The 19,449-nt window shown below is 36.4% G+C and overlaps 1 pseudogene; it reads left to right on the top strand.

The window, feature by feature from the left end:
- The first annotated feature begins 633 nt into the window (after nucleotides 1-633).
- Nucleotides 634-743, top strand: LOC115893382 (annotated as a pseudogene).
- Nucleotides 744-19,449: the final 18,706 nt, after the last annotated feature.

Below are 19,449 nucleotides of genomic sequence, written 5' to 3'. Positions count from 1 at the left end.
TCCAATGCCACTCCTTCTCATATACTCCCCGATGCTCACTAAATCAGTTCCAGCTCTGGGTAGGGTTGAGGGCTTCCTCTGGGGACTGGATTGCCAGGTTCCCCAGTGGGAGTGTGTATCCCAGAGGCAGTTTCTCCCCTTGAACACTATGGGGACTCACAGTTATCTGCCTGGCTCATGGTGTAGGCTGCAGCCTACTGCTTCTTTCAAGGGGTCTGTGGTTTCTTCAGTTTTTCTGTTAAGTTCCTGTATTGCTTCTTGGAAAAAAGTTCACAGCATGAATCTCTCCACACTATTTTGTCTTTCCAAGTGCTCCCACTTGGAAAGTGGCATACTAACAACCCCTCCAATTCACCATCTTTAAAAAAAAAAAAGAGGCATAGGTTTAAACCAGAAGCTAATAGCCATGCCAACTTTGTCAAACTACTTCATTTTCTCCTCTGTAAATGGGAATAATACTAATATCAACCCGGCAACGTTTTGTAAAAGTCTAATATAATAAACATATAACTAATAGAATACCTAGCACATAGCTGTTTAATAAAATTTCCTATTATACTCTGATTTTATGTAGTTAAACCTTATGAAGCTGCCAACATTTGATCTTTTTAACGTACAAAAATTATAATTTCAGTGTTTCATGAAAGGAGAACAGGTTAACACTCCCCTATCGGGCCTTCAGGCCTAATAGCTTATATACAGTTCAGGCATTACCACTTCGTGGAATCTAACCATCATTTTTACAAAGTTCCAGTTAGATCACAGGAATAAGCTTTAGTGATCGATTGCACTGCATTTTGAACATAGTTAATGATATGGTTTGGATCTGTGTCCCCACTCAAATCTCGTTCACCTGTAATCCCGAATGTTGGAGGTGGGGCTGGGTGGGAGGTGATTGGATCAAAGGGGTGGGGTTCTTACAAGTAGATTAGCACCATCTCCTCGGTGTTGTTCTTGTAATAGTTAGTTGTCATGAGATCTGGTTGTTTAGAAGTGTGTAGCACTTCTCCCCTCCCTCTCTTCCTCCTGCTCTAGCCTTGTGTGACGTCTCACTCCTCTTTTGCCTTCTGCCATGATTGAAAGATCCCTGAGGCCTCACCAGAAGCAGATGCTGCCATGCTTCCCGTACAACTTGCAGAACCACAAGCCAAATAATCCTCTTTTCTTTATACATTACCCAGTCTCAGGTATTTCTTGATAGTAAAACAAGGATGGACTAACACAGTTAATAACATTTATTTCAAAATCGCTAGAATAATAGATTTTTAATGTTCTCACCACAAAAAAATGATGTCAGATGATGGATATGTTAATTCGCTTGACTGAATCTTTCTATACTGTCTCTATATATATCAAACCATCACATTATACTACATAAATATACACAATTATTTGTCAGTTAAAAATAGTAATTTCATGTGATCTAACCTATTATTAACAAAGCTGTGTATAATTTAATCCCAATTCCTAACATGCGTAAGATTCTAAGAATCAGATTTAGGATCTAATGTTTATGATTTCATAAACATCAAATCATAACAATTTCTAAGAATTTTTTTGATTTATAAGAATTATCTATTGTTTTATAGCAAAAAAATAGCATGATAATATAGAAGTTAGAATTCTTCTTTTTGGTTCCATGCCATTTCAAATGATTAGGATTACCTCTGATCTGTGGTCTATGCCTTGTGTGTAAACTCCTTGATTAGATAGAATTCCAAAACCCACATGACTGGGAAGTACATCTCACAAACTAAAGGTGGGGGAGGATGGAAAGAAGGGAGATATATGAACAGAGAAGTCATGTAGTATATCTCCCATTCCCCAGTCTTATGCTCTGACAATTAAAGTCAATTACCAAGGATAATTCAGGCAATGATGTTAACTGATGCTGTCCGTGTCAACTTGTTCTCTCGAAGCAGCTGAAAACAAGTGTGAGAATAAATGGACATTTCTGTAAATAAATTTTTTTTTGCAAATTCTGGCATATTTCTTACAAGTGTGGGAGCTTTAGTATTTGTACTCTCCTATGGACTAGAATTGAAAATTTCTATTATAATTACTTTCAGCTACTGAAGTCATGTGGGTCCATTTGAGGTATTTGCATAAGTGTATTTTAAGGCAATTTATTTCCTAACACTAAGTAAGTGTTTGATGCCTTAATTATAACTCATCAAGAAAGACCATCTATTTACCTGTCTATTATCAAAATTTCTAAATTATAGATTGAGGAAAAATGTGAATGCCAGTTGTACTTAAAAGAAATAATAATAATTTACTTATGCAAGAAAATTATAGAGTGCATACACTAAGCTATGATAGATAATGCTTTGGTAAACTAATTGGATATATCAGTTATATCATTATTCTAGAACCTATATTTCTAACCACTCATATTAAAATAAAACAAATTCCCACTACATAGATTTTTTACACATGCAAAGAAAGGCACAGGTCACAAAAAAAAACTACCTATAAAAGTGACCACTAATAACTAATAACTTATAGCTTAAATGACACCTTAAACTATAATTTATTACTTTAGCAGATATATCACTGTTATTATAATTGTTCATTCATACCTGGAATGACCAAAATAATGGGTTTTTTAAAGATGACAAACAGGCATAGGTCTGAAAATGAAAAAGTTTCTGTACCAGGAAAGCTGAGAAGATGAATCCTGAAACATTTAATCAATTTTTAAAAATTTCCTTATAGATCAAAGGAAAGATTACTGCAAAGTTTTATGAATCAACATTGGGTTCATAGCTTAGGTCTAAGAGAGGGGAAAAATACATCAGGAAACAAACAAACAATAAGTGCAGCCAGTTCAGTCTAGAAATACAGCAGATGGTTAAAATCAGAAGTCACATATTTAACTCAAAGAGCCAAGGTCCAAACCACCAGGTAGAAGTTATGAGAAGAACACCACTGAGCTCCAAACTCCAAACTGGGGATAGAAGCTGAGCAGAGGTGCCTAGTCACAGAACCAAAAAGGTAGTTGCTTTTTGTTTTCTGCACTTTAAAAATACAACAGAAGATAATGGCTGGCCCTCTCTGGCATGGTCAGACTAGAGCCAAGTATGGGCTGATTGAGTGTTGCACCTGTCCAACAAAATCAGGACACGTTCTTATTTCCTAGAGGTCATTGTAAGGGACTGTGAGGGTGTAGACAAGTCAGCAGCAATCAGACACACTGGACACTCTCGGACTAACTCACCTTGCCCAGGTGAGATTTTTGCATGTTTGTTGATTTCAGGACAGGAGAAAGAGAACCAGAAATTTGAACTGTTTTGCATGGCAAATGTGGACAATTTTTAGGAAAAAAAAATTATCATATTCTTTTAGTCGGTGGCATTCAGACTGGACTCCAGTTCTCTGGAAAAGTAGAGTGTTGGGCCTGTTTGGCTCCTTCATTGGAACCAATAGGAAAGAAGCAACAAGTGAAGGGGGAAATGACTTAATTGAATAGTTTGTAACTTTGAAACACGCCATAATCCATTTCCATATTCCACAGAGAACGCACTTGCTTTTCCTTAACGATTTTCCACTTCTGCCCTGAGCATTTGCAGAGTGTAAATCAGAGACTGAGAGGCACCAGCGGCCCATTCTACTCCTCAGATAATAACACATGCCCTAAAGCTTCAGTTAGTGGGTTCCCAACCCATCAACAAATGGAATTACTAACATTGCTCTCTAGTGATTGTATTAATGGGATAATTTTCTCTGACAGGATGTATTTTTTTCTGAAATTATCTGAAGTTTCCTCTTCCAAACTCTATCTTACTGTCCACTCCCATGGTTATCTCCTTGTGCACTGGAAAACAATATCAATCCCCACATTAGTTTTCTATTTTTAGACCTGGTTTGGTCAGTCTATACAGTAAAATGGTTTATGTTTAGCTCCTAAGTTTCTCCCATTATTCATTCAGACTCGTCACTCCCTTAGTCATTTTTTGTTGGTTGATTGGTTGTCAGTTTTATGCTGCTTGACCTAAGAATAATGACAGCATTTCCAGGGATAACTCATAAGGGTGGGGTCAGATATTTTCGTCTATAGACTATAATTAATCTATATATACCTTGGAAGCCGGGCTAACTTCTTACCCTTTTTCAACCCACATTTTTTTTTTAGCCTCATGTGATTAGTTCTGAGTTCTTTTTATTAATGATATCTTCCCATCTTGGAAAACAGTTCCCATGGTATGTTGTTATCCCTAGAACTTAGTCCACATGCCTGGCACATAGTTAGAACTCAAGATATACTTGATGAATAAATGAAAAAATAAATGATTCAAACATTACTGGTAAGAGTTATTTCCAAATTATCTTTTATCTGGATTTATAAGTTTTTTTTTCTATTTTTCTTTAACACCTTTTAGTTTTTACTTCAATTGAGGTGTGTTATCTGTTCAACTATTAGAGTACAATCTCATACTGTACAAGCATATATGTCCATGTTTTGCATAAAATTTGTGGAGCCACATGACTTGAATGATCTTTGCCATAGGATTTCTGGCCTGGTAAGTGACTTTAGAAATCATCTGGTCTGATTCCAACATTTTATAGACTTTAAACCTCACACCTAGAAAAGATTCTAGAGGATATAATTAAATGTTTTCTATTATAATTTTCTCTTTTGTTCACACTTTATTCTTTGTATCTGAAGACCATACCATGTCATCTGGAATGGTCAACTCTTTCATACCACTCAAACATAATGTTTTTTTCCCTTACATTTGAAAATCTAGCTACTGTTTTAAAGGACTTATCTCCATCTGTGTTTCAAACTCAGCAATTTGCAAGCTCTCTGGCAATCCACTGATGATCCCTGAAGTTTCCTAGATGAAAATGATTAATTCTAGATAGTTAAAAGTTGACCTCTTAGAGTTTTGAGATTCAATGAGGTCCATAATCAGCATCCATCTGAGGTTCTTGCTGTGGTCTCTTTTCTGCATATAATTATTTTCCTTTATATTTGCCCTTTTGATTATATGTGGAATTTTGGGGTTGGTCGCTTGGTGGCACTGTAGTTAACAGCTTGATTTTCTTGTGTATTTTTCCACTGCCTTCACAGCTTTTGTTTTTAAATTGCAATTATGTGAAATATGTGCGTCTTTTGAATTCTGCTGCAGGTGAAATGATTTAATGACTCTTGACTTCTGGATTAATTTTAAGCATTATAAACATTGTGAAAACAGACTCTTGCTAATAATGATCATTATTATAATGGCTTGAGGCATAATCGTTTGCTAACATTAACCAAGTTATTAAAATCCATCATGAGTTTAATTTGAAAAAATTTTGTTCCTTTGCAATAAATGGCTAATGATATTAGTCTCATCTTTGTGAGGCCAAAATTTACCATATGACTCTGTACTTTCACTACTTGATAGAAATCTACTCTTGTTAACACAGGCCATATTATCCCTATTGTTTACCAAGCCTGTGTTGTTCCCTATATTGGTACTGAATTGGGCCATATGGTGCACAATATACATGCAATTGTCACTTTTATTTTATGCCCTGCTATTTGATAATTTATCATTTTACAGAGCAAATGACCTTAACAGATGTTAAAATTAATTACCACGACCAGTCAAACCTGTAGGGAAAGGGAAACATTCTCATTTTATGACTCATTTTTGTCAAAACTGGATATGATATTTATAATAATCAGATTTTTTGATATATTTGTATAACTTTGTAACGATGCCTTTAAAAAGTGTCCAATCTTAAAGTTAGTAATAATTTTCCAAAAATATTCTGTTTCAACTGATTTTTTTTTCTTTCTACCTCTTACCTCTACAACCCTCTGCCCTGCTCACAGACCAGCATTCTGGAGAGACTGAGTTTTGAAACAACGGAAAGAAGCTGGTTAGAGAGCAAGTGTGTAGTTGCCATTTTTTTTTTTTCCCACAAAGAACCTGAGTCTGGACTTTAAATTTACTTACTGCCTCATTATTTCCTTTGATGAATCATGCAAAAATCTTGACCTTCAAGGGTACTCTACCCAGCAGATATACACGAGGATAATGATCTTATTTCCAGAACACCTTAATTAGAAAAGGAAAAAAAATAAGTATAACAAACAACCCTCAAAATAAACAAACTTTGGCAACTGTGGAAGGGAAAAAGCTGTATTTCTTAATGGGTACTATTTTGTTTCCAGAAGTTTTCCCCAAAGGAAGCAACCAGGTGAATATCGCACACTGACTGGTATTAGAGATTAGCCTTCCACGGGCTCACTGATGAACTGTAATCTTTATGGCTGTTAGCTGTTTCCTCTTCAAAACAAGTCAATGTTGTTATCCTCATTTTTTAAAGAACCAGAGAGACCCACGATGGAGAATTAACATGCCCAAGATTGTTTAGCCAGTGGGTAGAAGGCATGTTAATTGGCCATTGAATGCTAAGTAAAAACTACACTCTTGCTCTCTAATCAATTTCTTTCAACTGTTTCAAAACGCAGTCTTTTCAAAATGCTGGTCTGTGAGCAGGGCAGAGGATTGCAGAGGTAAGAGGTAAAAAGAAAAAAAAAATCCCCCAAGGAAAATCAGATAATTTAAAACTCACAGACAGAATTTACTTTTATATATATGTGTGTGTGTGTGTGTGTGTGCGCGCGCGCGCGCGCGTGCATGTGTGTGTGTGTGTATATTTTTTTAAATTTTGAGATGGAGTCTCACTCTTGTTGCCCAGGCTGTAGTACAATGGTGGGACCTTGGCTCACTGCAACTTCCACCTCCTGGGTTCAAGCAATTCTCCTGCCTCAGCCTCCTGAGTAGCTGGAATTACAGGCACCCGCCACCATGCCTGGCTAATGTTTTGTATTTTTAGTAGAGATGGGGTTTCGCCATGTTGGCCAGGCTGGTCTCGAACTCTTGACCTCAGGTGATCCACCCCGCTCGGCCTCCCAAAGACCTGGGATTACAGGTGTGAACCATTGCACCCGGCCTACTATAATATTTTAATGAGGTAAAAGTTACAGATTTTCAGTAAAATTATGAGCATTAGTAACTCCCTGAGCTAAAGCTATTCATTCATTCATTCCTTTATTCAAAAACATAGTGTGCAGCACCTACTCCATGTAACAGGTTGGGCATTAGGGATACTAGGGAAGTTAGTATAGCCAAGGTGACCCCTCTAATGATTTATAATACTGCAAACCTACCCCAAATACTTGTGTTACATGGTTACATAGCATGTCTTTTAGTTAACAGTAAAGTCAAAATATGGAATCTAGCAAAATTTATTAGAATAGAATCAACCATAAGAGAAAATCTAGACCAGAAAACTGAGTTCCAGAAAAGTAACACCACTTATTCAAGATCTCATAGTTAGACAGTGGCAAAGAGAAGTTGATTACCAGTATTTTATTTTATTTCATTTTATTTTATTCTATTTCATTTGTTTTTGAGATAGGGTCTTGCTCTGTCGCCCAGGCTGGAGTGCAGTGTCGTGATCTTGGCTCACCGCAACCTCCACCTCCTGGGTTCAAGTGATTCTCGTGCCTCAACCTCCTGAGTAGCTGGAATTAAAGATGTACACCACCACACCCAGCTAATTTTTGTATTTTTAGTAGAGACGGGGTTTCACCATGTTGGCCAGGCTGATTTTGAACTCCTGGCCTCATGTGATCCGCCCACCTTGGCCTCCAAAGTGCTGGGATTACAGGCGTGAGCCACCTTTGCCCAGTCTTGATTTACATTTTTTAAGAGTTCACTCCATTGTAAAATACTCTTCCAAAGACCATCCAAAATAAGAATTTTAATTCCCTAAACTTATATATAGTAAGTATATACTGAGATAGATTTTTTTAACCTGAGGGATGGTACAGTAGAATGTAATAATGATTTATGTTTGTGTTAATGTGCATCTCAATAGGAACTACTCAGTAAAATTTTGTATGACTTAAAGATATGAAAATTGTTTTCCTTGTGTTTTATGAAGCTTTAATAATTACTCCAATGCATTTGTGGACTGAAAATTTTCCCTTTTCAAATAAAGTAAGAGGAAAAAACATATCCTTCTACAGGAAATAGTGACCATAAATTTGTTTTGTGTTAACAGATTTATTATTTCTAATACAGTTTTTTAAAAGTGCTTTTGGTTGTTGCTGCTGTTGTTTGAAAGTTGTTCTAGTTATTTAGTACCTTTCAACCAATAAAAGTTTACAAATTCACATGTCAAGTTTTATAAAACTTTTTATTTCTTTAGTAAGGTATTTTTAATAATTATTTTAATATTTCTAATATTTAAGAATAATTAAACTACGATGATGATATTAAAATCATACTATGACAGAATCCAGACTCTGTAGAGCAAAATGGGGTTTCAGGACAGGCGGAGACAGACTGAGCTTCTGGTCCATTAAGGCTGCCATGTAATGGTCTGACCACTTATCTGCGGAGTTTCCTGCTAGCCAGACATGATCACATCAATTTCCTTCATCGGCAATTGTTACACAATTATAACTTGGAGAGGGAGCAAAGTCATTTTAGAGTCTGAACACCAGGACCAGGAGTTAATTGAGCCCTCCACCAGGAAGGAACAGTAACTCCTACCCTGTTTGGAAAATTTAATTGTGAAGAATGTGGTGTGTGCTACATTGTGAAAGATGTCTCACAAAAAAACTCAGAGAAATTAAACCACAGATATTTTATTTCTTTTGTTGTTGTTTATTCGATTGGCAGGAAAAAAATTTGCCAAGGAAAGAGAATTTAAGATTATTATTTTTCCTTTTCTTTTTGAAAAATCCCTAAATGACAAGAACGTCTGCTTTTGGCAAAATATGTACATAAAAGTTTTTCTTGATGGCCATGCTACTTTTCTCAGTGAGAGGAAACAATTATACCAACTGTTGTGTCCATTTATTCAGTTTTTCTTTCAACAATTCATTGCTTTTCTTGATCACTTTACTAAATCTATAAAGAAATGACTTTAAATTTGCCTAGATTCAAACTTTATATAAATAGATTCATATGTTCTCTTTTGTGATTTGCTTCCTTCACTCAGTATTATGTTTCCAGGTTCTTCCATGTTGACAAATGCTGTCTATGAGTCATCCTCTTGCACTGTTATATACTTTTCTATTGTATGACTAGTAACATTTAATCATCCATTCTGTAGTTAATGTATATTTGAGTTGTTTCCAGCATTTTGTTGCTGTGGGTAGAACTTCCCTAACATTCTTGGACTTGACTCCAGATGCACATGTCTAACAGTTTTTCTAAGCTGCATACCTAAGAATAAATTTGCTAAGCCAGAGGATATTTTTTCCAAAGTAGTTGTACCAATTATCCACCCACAAGCAACAGATAAGAGCTCTATTGCTCCAACCCAGGCAAGACTTGAAATTTACCAACTTTAAAAAATTGTGACCAAATGGAAGAGTAAAAATTTGGTATTTCACTGTGGTTCTAATTTGCATGTCTTTAATATCTAACAAGGTTACATGTTTGTTTTTTGCCCACTTTCCTACTACATTATTTATCTTTTCCTATTATAGGTTTTCTTTAAATATTTTGGATTGTAATCCTCCACTGGTTATGCTCTTGTAAATATCTTTTGCCAGTTTGTGACTTGTATTTTAACTTTTTTAAAAAATAGTACACATAATAAATAGATGCTCTTAATTTTAATGTAGTAAAAATTATCTGTATTAGACCATTCTTGCATTGCTATAAATAATACTTGAAACTGGGTAATTTATAAAGAGAGATTTAATTGGCTCATAGTTCTGCAGGCTTTATGGGAAGCATGGTGCTGACATCTAATTCTGGTGAGGTCTGGTGAGGAAACTTACAGTCATGGCAGAAAGCAAACGGGGAGGCAGCATGTCACATGGTGAGAGCAGGAACAAGAGAGTGAGGTTAGGGGAGGTCCTAGACTTTTAAGCAACCAGATCTCACATGATCTAACTAAGAACTCACCTCCAAGGAGATGGTGCTAAACCATTCATGAGGGATGATTGTCCCCACGATCCAGTTCCCTCCCAACAGGCCACACCTCCAACACTGAGAATCACATTTCAGCATGAGATTTAGAGAGGACACACATCCAAATTACATTATTATCCATCAGTTCCTTTAAAATGTGCTTTTTTTCTTTCTTTTTTTTTTTTCCCCCTTGTTTAAGAAATTCTTCCCTATCTGGAAGTTAGAAAAAAATTCTTTTTTTCTAGTTCTAAATTTTCATTTTCACCTTTTCACCTCTAAGACTTTAATCCATTTGAAATCAATTTCTAGGTATGATGTAAGGGGTAGATTTTTAAAAATCTATATGGATAATTGTGTCACTTTGTCCTGCAACTTTGTGTCTTTTTCATATTAAAGGAACAATCTATAGGGTGAGAGACTAAAATAAATCTTATTTGTAGAAATTAAGTTCTTTCAATGTTAGGCAAATTTAGGAATAAAGTGAAGCTGAAAACTGGATAAAGAAAAAAGTGCCTTTCTTGAATAATTCATCCTTTCTCCTCTGACTTGTAATGCCAGCTTGGTCATATATTTGACATCCTTATATGAGCAGGTCTGTTTTTGAGTATTCTAAACTGTTGTATTCATTTACTTAAGAAAATGAATACTTAATCAGGTAGTGTTCCAAACCCTGAGGACACAGCAGTGAACAACAAGAAGAAATTCCTGCCTTTGTCTAGTTTATCCTATAGTGAGATATGATAAAGAGATATAGAAGTACAATATAAAGAATGTTCAAGGGTTATAAATTGCTGTGGAGAAACTAAAATGGAAACAGGGAATAAGGACTGTAGTGTGGGTGGGAGGAGCAGACATTGTTATTTTACATATTACTCATTCCTCACTACTAAGAAGGCCTTTGAGATGAGACCTGAAGGAGGTGAAGTAAGGGAGTGAACTGTATCAATAGCCATTACACCAGTGACATCCCATTAGCTATTAGCATAATGTTCATCCTTGTTTGAGCCCTGCAGTCTTAATTTTTAGGGCATAATAATAAATCATAATGTCTAGCTTCAGTCTTTATGTCTTCTTCAGTTTGAGCTTTGGTTGTTCTTGACCATTTACTTTCCTATTTAAGTTTCAGAATCAATTTGTCTAGCTTTACAAGAAAAACAAAACAAACAACAAAAAAAATTGTTTGAATTTTAATTGGATTTGCATTAAATCTTCAGATTAATTTGTGAATAATTGACATTTGTATAACATTGAGTCTCTCTAATCATGGATATGGTATATCTTTCTGTATAGCTATTATTTAATGATCTTCAACTAATTTGATAATTTTCTCATCTTTTCTTAGATTTACTCTTAGGTTTTTTATAATTTTTATTTCCATTCTAAATGGTATCTTTTTATGGTGATAAACATACCATAAACTTTACAATTTTAACTGTTTTTAAGTATATAATTCGGTGACATTAAGTACATTCACAATGTTGAATAAATGTCACCACTCTCCATTTCCACAACAGAAACTCTGTACAGTTAAACAGTAACTTCCCATTGCTCCACCTCATTATAACCCCTCAAATGTGCCTATTCTGGTTGTCTCATTTAAGTGGAATACAATATTTGTCCTTTTGCATCTGGCTTAGTTCAATATTTGTCCTTTTGCATCTGGCTATGTTGTAGCACGTTATCTAAATTTTATTCTTTTTTAAGGCTGAATAATAATCCATTGTATGTATATACCACCTTTCATTTATCCATTCATCAACTGATGGACATTTGAGTTATTTTTATCATTTGGTTATTGTAAATAATACTGTCATGAACATTAGTATGCAAGTACCTTTTTGCATTCCTGCTTTCAATTCATCTGGATTTATACATAGAAGTGAAATTGCTGGGCCGGGCGCGGTGGCTCAAGCCTGTAATCCCAGCACTTTGGGAGGCCGAGACGGGCGGATCACGAGGTCAGGAGATCGAGACCATCCTGGCTAACACTGTGAAACCCCGTCTCTACTAAAAAATAGAAAAAACTAGCCGGGCGAGGTGGCGGGCGCCTGTAGTCCCAGCTACTCGGAGGCTGAGGCAGGAGAATGGCGGTAAACCCGGGAGGTGAAGCTTGCAGTGAGCTGAGATCCGGCCACTGCACTCCAGCCCGGGCGACAGAGCGAGACTCCGTCTCAAAAAAAAAAAATAAATAAAGTGAAATTGCTGGATTATACAGTAATTACATGTTCAACTTTTTAGAGAACCACCATACTGTTTCCCACAGTAGCTGAACTATTTTACACTCCCATCAGCAATACGTGTGTTCCAATTCTTCCACATCTTTGTCAACAGTTATTATTTTCCTTTTTTAAAAATAATAGCTACCCTAATGGATGTGAAGTGGTATTCATTGTGGTTTTGATTTGCACTTCCCTAATGACTAATGATGTTGCCCATCTTTTCATATGCTTATTGCCCATTTGTATATCTTCCTTGGAGACATGGATATTCAGTACTCTGCTCATTTTTTAAATTGGGTTGTTTGGATTTGTTTTTGTTGTTGAGCTTATATATTCTGGAAATTAATCCCTTGTCAGATATATGATTTGCAAATATTTTGTCCCATTGTGTGGGTTGTTTTTCACTCTCTTGATAGGGTCCTCTGATGTGCAAAAGTTTTAAATTTTAATTATTGGCGAGGCTTTTGGAACTATTCAGAAAATCACTGTAATGATGTCATGAAGATGTTTCCCTGTTTTCTTTCAAGAGTTTTATAGTTTGAGCTCTTACATTTAGGTATTTGATCTATTTTGAGTTAATTTGTGTATATGACATAAAGTATGAATGGTATATTGTTGAAAGGAAAGCATTTTCTAATGGTTGCTGGTGCATGCAAGTCCAATTCTTCATTTCCACTTTTTTAACAGATACATACAGAAAAGTGCAAAATCATAATTATGCAGTTCAATAAATTTCTGCAAAGTGGACATACCTGTGTAACCAACACCCAGATCAAAAATCAAGTACCCCAGAAACCCTTTGTGCCTTCTTCTAGTCACTACCTACCCCAAGCATTAACATCCTGATTTCTAATACCACACATTACTTATCCTTGTTCTTAAACCTTGCAAAAATGAAATTATTTGTATGCACTGTTTTTATCTTTTTTTAATAAAAAATTTTTTTTAAATAAAAAATTTGTTTTTAATAAACATTAAGTTTATTAAATTCATGTTCATTAAAAATCAAGATAGATTTGTTTCTTTTCATATTTTCCCCTCACAAGTGCCTTATTGACAAATGAATTCATTTCTTTTTCATATCACAAATTTAAGTGTGTCCCTGAAGAACACTCAACATCTAATTTTTTTTTTTAAGTTCTAGTATGTACTGGAACTGAGTTTGAAAATTCGTTCCCTTGGCTGTTTATTTCCTTCACAATTTGGAGAGTTCTGAAACTATCTTTGGATAGCTTTCACTGAGGTGATATGTTTGCTTATCTATTTTAAATTAAAAAAACAGATAAATATATTATTTCTTGCTAACTCAGCTGGCAAATTATGTTTGTATCCTGGGGTTTGTGCCTACTAAGATTACACTTTTTAAAAAAGGCATTGAGGTTAAAAGACGGCCACACTTTAATCAGATATGATGGCTGGAACTGTTTCAAAGGCATATATGGTTTTTGTTTTTATGGGAAGTGAAGAATGAGGCATTAGAGTTATGAATTTAAGATTCTTGTTGAATAAGTAAATTTGCCTAAGGATAGGGATAATAGAAGTGTGTAATGATTTGCATTGAGAGGTTAGTGTTGTCAAAAGCCATCTCCCAGGCAGCTCACTTCAAGTCATTATACCTGGACAAATAACCTTTATTCCTAGTCTCAGCAAAATTGTTCTTTTTTTTTTTCAATTATATTTTAATTTCTGGGATACATGTGCAGAACATGCAGGTTTGTTACATAGGTATACATGTACCATGGTGGTTTGCTGCACCCATCAACCTAACATCTATATTGGGTATTTCTCCTAATGTGATCCCTCCCCTAGCCTCCCACCCGCTGACAGGCTGGTGTGTGATATTCCCCTCCCTGTGTCCATGTGTTCTCATTGTTCACCTCCCACTTGTGAGTGACAACATGTGGTGTTTGGTGTTCTGTTCCTGTGTTAGTTCGCTGAGAATGAAGGCTTCCAGCTTCATCCATGTCCCTGCAAAGGACATGAACACATCCTTTTTGATTGCTGCATAGTATTCCATGGTGTATATGTGCCACATTTTCTTTATCCAGTCTATCATTGATGAGCATTTGGGTTGGTTCCAAGTCTTTGCTATTGTAAATAGTGATGCAATAAGCATACATGTGCATGTGTCTTTATAGTAGAAGGACTGATAATCCTTTAGGTATATACTCAGTAATGGGATGGCTGAGTCAAATGGTATTTCTAGTTCTAGATCCTTGAGGAATTGCCACACTGTCTTCCACAATGGTTGAACATTACACTCTGACCAACCATGTAAAAGTGTTCCTATTTCTCCACATCCTCTCCAACATCTAGTTGTTTCCTGACTTTTTAATGATTGCCATTCTAACTGGCATGAGACGGTATCTCATTGTGGTTTTGATTTGCATTTCTCTAATGACCAGTAATGATGAGCTTTTTTTTTCATGTTTGTTGGCCACATAAATGTCTTCTTTTGAGAAGTGTCTGTTCATATCCTCTGCCCACTTTTTGATGGGGTTTTTTTTTCTTGTAAATCTGTTAAAGTTCTTTGTAGATTCTAGATATTAGCCCTTTGTCACAAGGATAGATTGCAAAAATTTTCTCCAATTCTGTAGGTTGCCTATTCACTCTGATGATAGTTTCTTTTGCTCTGCAGAAGCTCTTTAGTTTAATTAGATCCCATTTGTCAGTTTTGGCTTTTGTTGTCATTACTTTTTGTATTTTAGTCATGAAGTCTTTGCCCATGCCTATGTCCTGAATGGTATTGCCTAGGTTTTCTTCTAGGATTTTTATGGTTTTAGGTCTTACATTTAAGTCTTTAATCCATTTTGAGTTAATTTTTGTATAAGGTGTAAGGAAGGGGTCTAGTTTCAGTTTTCTGCATATGGCTAGTCAGTTTTCTCAACACCATTTATTAAATAGGGAATCCTTTCCCCATTGCTTGTTTTTGTCAGGTTTGTCAAAGATCAGACGGTTGTAGATGTGTGGTGTTATTTCTGAGGCCTCTATTCTGTTCCATTGGTCTATATACCTGTTTTGGTACCAGTACCATTCTGTTTTTGTTACTGTAGCCTTGTAGTATAGTTTGAAGTCAGGTAGTGTAGCATGATGCCTCCAGCTTTGTTCTTTTTGCTTAGGATTGTCTTGGCTATACAGGCTCTTTTTTGGTTCCATATTAAATTTAAAGTAGTTTTTTCTAATTCTGTGAAGAAAGTCAATGGTAACTCGATGGGGACAGCATTGATTCTATAAATTACTTTCAGCAGTACGGCCATTTTCACAATATTGATTCTTCCTATTCATGAGCACGGAATGTTTTTCCATTTGTTTGTGTCCTATCTTCTTTCCTGGAGTGGTGGTTTGTAGTTCTCCTTGAAGAGATCCTTCATCCCTTGTAAGTTATATTCCTAGGTATTTAATTCTCTTTGTAGCAATTGTGAATGGGAGTTTACTCATGACTTGGCTCTCTGTCTGTTATTGGTGTATAGGAATGCTTGTGATTTTTGCACATTGATTTTGTAACCTGGGACTTTGCTGAAGATACTTAACAGCTTAAGGAGATTTTAGGGCTGAGTCAATGGGGTTTTCTAAATATACAATCACGTCATCTGCAAACAGAGACAATTTGACTTCCTCTCTTCCTATTTGGATACACTTTATTTATTTCTCTTGCCTGATTGCCCTGGCCAGAACTTCCAATACTATGTTGAATAGGAGTGGTGGGAGAGGGCATCTTTGTCTTGTGCCAGTTTTCAAAGGGAATGTTTCCAGTTTTTGCCCATTCAGTATGATGTTGGCTGTGGGTTTGTAATAAATTGCTCTTATTATTTTGAGATATGTTCCATCCATACCTAGTTTATTGAGAGTTCTTAGCATGAAGGGGTGTTGAATTTTATTGAAGGTCTTTTCTGCATCTATTGAGATAATTATGTGGTTTTTGTTGTTGGTTCTGTTTATGTGATGGATTACATTTATTGATTTGCGTATGTTGAACCAGCCTTGAATCCCAGGGATGAATCTGACTTGATCATGGTGGATAAGCTTTTTGATATGCTGCTGGATTCGCTTTGCCAGTATTTTATGGCGGATTTTCACATTGATGTTCATCAGGAATATTGGCCTGAAAGTTTCTTTTTTTTTTGTTGTGTCTCTGCCAGGTTTTGGTATCAGGATGATACTGGCCTCATAAAATGAGTTAGGGAGGATTCCCTCTTTTTCTATTGATTGGAATAGTTTCAGAAGGAATGGTACCAGCTCCTCTTTGTACCTCTGGTAGAATTCGACTGTGAATCCATCTGGTCCTGGGCTTTTTTTGGTTGGTAGGCTATTAATTATTGCCTCAATTTCAGATCTTGTTATTGGTCTATTCAGGGATTCCACTTCTTCCTGGTTTAATCTTTGGAGGGTGTATGTGTATAGGAATTTATCCATTTCTTCTACTTTTTCATTTGTGTAGAGGCATTTGTAGCATTCTTTGATGGTAGTTTGTATTTCTGTGGGATTGGTGTTGATATCCCCTTTATCATTTTTTATTGTGTCTATTTGATTCTTCTCTTTTTTTCTTGTTTATTAGTCTGGCTGACAGTCTATTTTATTAATCGTTTAAAAAAAAAAAACAGCTCCTGTGTTGAATTTTTAAAGGGATTTTCGTGTCCCTATCTCCTTCTTTTCTGCTGTGATCTTAGTTATATCTTGCCTTCTGCTAGCTTTTGAATTTGTTTGCTCTTGCTTCTCTAGTTCTTTTAATTGTGATGTTAGGGTATTGACTTCAGATCTTTCCTTTCTCCTGTGGGCATTTAGTGCTATAAACTTCCCTCTAAACACTACTTTAGCTGTGTCCCAAAGATTCTGGTACATTGTGTCTTTATTCTCATTAGTTTCAAATAACTTACTTATTTCTGTCTTAATTTCGTTATTTACCCAGTAGTCATTCAGGAGCAGGTTGTTCAGTTTTCATGTAGTTGTGTGGTTTTGAGTGAGTTTCTTAATTCTGAGTTCTAATTTGATTGCACTGTTTTCTGAGAGACTGTTTGCTATGATTTCTGTTCTTTTGCATTTGCTGAGGAGTGTTTTACTTCCAATTATGTGGTCAATTTTAGAATAAGTGTGATGTGGTGCTGAGAAGAATGTATATTCTGTTGATTTGGGGTGGAGTGTTCTGTGGATGTCTATTAGGTCCACTTGGTCCACAGTTTAGTTCAAGTCCTGAATATCCTTGTTAATTTTCTGTCTCATTGATCTGTCTAATATTGAGTTGGGTATTAAAATCTCCCACTATTATTGTGTAGGAGTCTAAATTTCTTTGTAAGTCTCTAGGAATTTGCTTCATGAACCTGGGTGCTCCTGTATTGTGTGCATATATATTTAGGATAGTTAGTTCTTCTTGTTGCATTGATCCCTTTACTGTTAGGCAATGCCCTTCTTTGTCTCTTTTGATCATCTATTTTATCAGAGACTAGGATTGCAACCCCTGCTTTTTTTGCTTTCCATTTGTTTGGTAAATCTTCCTCCATTCCTTTATTTTGAGCCTATATGTGTCTTTGCACATGAGATGGGTCTCTTGAATATAGCACACCGATGGGTATTGACTCTTTATCCAATTTGCCAGTCTGTGTCTTTTAATTGGGGCATTTAGCGCATTTACATTTAAGGTTAATATTGTTATGTGTGAATTTGATCCTGTCATTATGATGCTAGCTGGTTATTTTTGCCCGTTAGTTGATGCAATTTCTTCATAGTGTTGATGGTCTTTACAACTTGGTATGGTTTTGCAGTGGCTGGTACCATTTTTTCCTTTCCATATTTAGTGCTGCCTTCAGGAGCTCTTGTATGGCAGTCTTGGTGGTGACAAAATCTCTCAGCATTTGCTTATCTGTAAAGGATTTTATTTCTATTTTGCTTATGAAGCTTAGTTTGGCTGGATATGAAATTCTGGGTTGAAAATTCTTTTCTTTTAGAATGTTGAATATTGCCCTGTCTCTTCTGGCTTGTAAGGTTTCTGCGGAGAGATCTGCTGTTAGTCTGATGGGCTTCTCTTTGTGGGTAACCCGACCTTTCTTTCAGATTGCCCTTAACCTTTTTTCCTTCATTTAAATCTTGGTGAATCTGTCAATTATGTATCTTGGGGTTGCTCTTCTCGTGGAGTATCTTTGTGATGTTCTCTGTATTTCCTGAATTTGAATGTTGTCCTGTCTTGCTGGGTTGGGGAAGTTCTCCTGGATAATATCCTGAAGAATGTTTTCCAACTTGGTTCCATTCTCCTCGTCACTTTCAGGTACACCAATCAAATGTAGGTTTGGTCTTTTCACATAGTCCCATATTTAATGGGGGCTTTGTTCATTCTTTTTTCTCTAATCTTGTCTTCAGACTTTATTTCATTACATTGATTTTCAATCTCTGATACCCTTTCTTCCACTTGATTGATTCCGCTATTGATACTTGTGCACGCTTCACAAAGTTCTCATGCTGTGTTTTTCAGCTCCATCAGGTCATTTAAGGTCTTCTCTACACTGGTTATTCTAGTTAGAAGTTCCTCTAACCTTTTATCAAGGTTCTTAGCTTCATTGCATTAGGTTAGAACATGCTCCTTTAGCTCGGAGGAATTTTTATTACTCACCTTCTGAAGCCTACTTCTGTCAATTCGTCAAACTCATTCTATGTCCAGTTTTGTTCCCATGCTGGCAAGGAGTTGTGATCCTTTGGAGAAGAGGCGTTCTGGTTTTTGGAATTTTCAGTCTTTTTGTGCTGGTTTTTCTTCATCTTCCTGGATTTATCTACCATTGGTCTTTGATGTTGGTGACCTTCAGATGGGGTTTTTGTGTGGATATCCTGTTGGTTGATATTGATGATATTCCTTTGTTTGTTAGTTTTCCTTCTAACAGTCAGGCTCCTTTGCTGCAGGTCTGCTGGAGTTTGCTGGAGGTCCACTCCTGACCCTGTTTACCTGGGTATAAGCAGCAAAGGCTGCAGAACAGCAAAGATTGCTGCCTGTTCCTTCCTCTGGAAGCTTTGTCCCAGAGGGGCACCTGCCAGATACCAGCTGGAGCTTTCCTGTATGAGGTGTCTGTCAATCCCTGCTGGGAAGTGTCTCCCAGTCAGGAGGCACAGGGGTTATGGACCCACTTGAGCAGAAAGTTTGTCTCTTAGCAGAGCTTGAGTGCTGTGCTGGGAGATCCAATGCTCTCTTCAGAGCCAGCAGGCTGGAACGTTTAAGTCTGTTGAAGCTGTGCCCACAGCCGCCCCTTCCCCCAGGTGCTCTGTCCCAGGGAGATGGGAGTTTGATCTATAAGCCCCTGACTGGGGCTGCT

This window comes from Rhinopithecus roxellana, chromosome 14 (assembly GCF_007565055.1).
Source record: "Rhinopithecus roxellana isolate Shanxi Qingling chromosome 14, ASM756505v1, whole genome shotgun sequence".
Taxonomy (NCBI): Eukaryota; Metazoa; Chordata; class Mammalia; order Primates; family Cercopithecidae; genus Rhinopithecus; species Rhinopithecus roxellana.
Note: the sequence above shows the minus strand (reverse complement) of the source record. Positions and strands in the feature narration are given on the sequence as shown.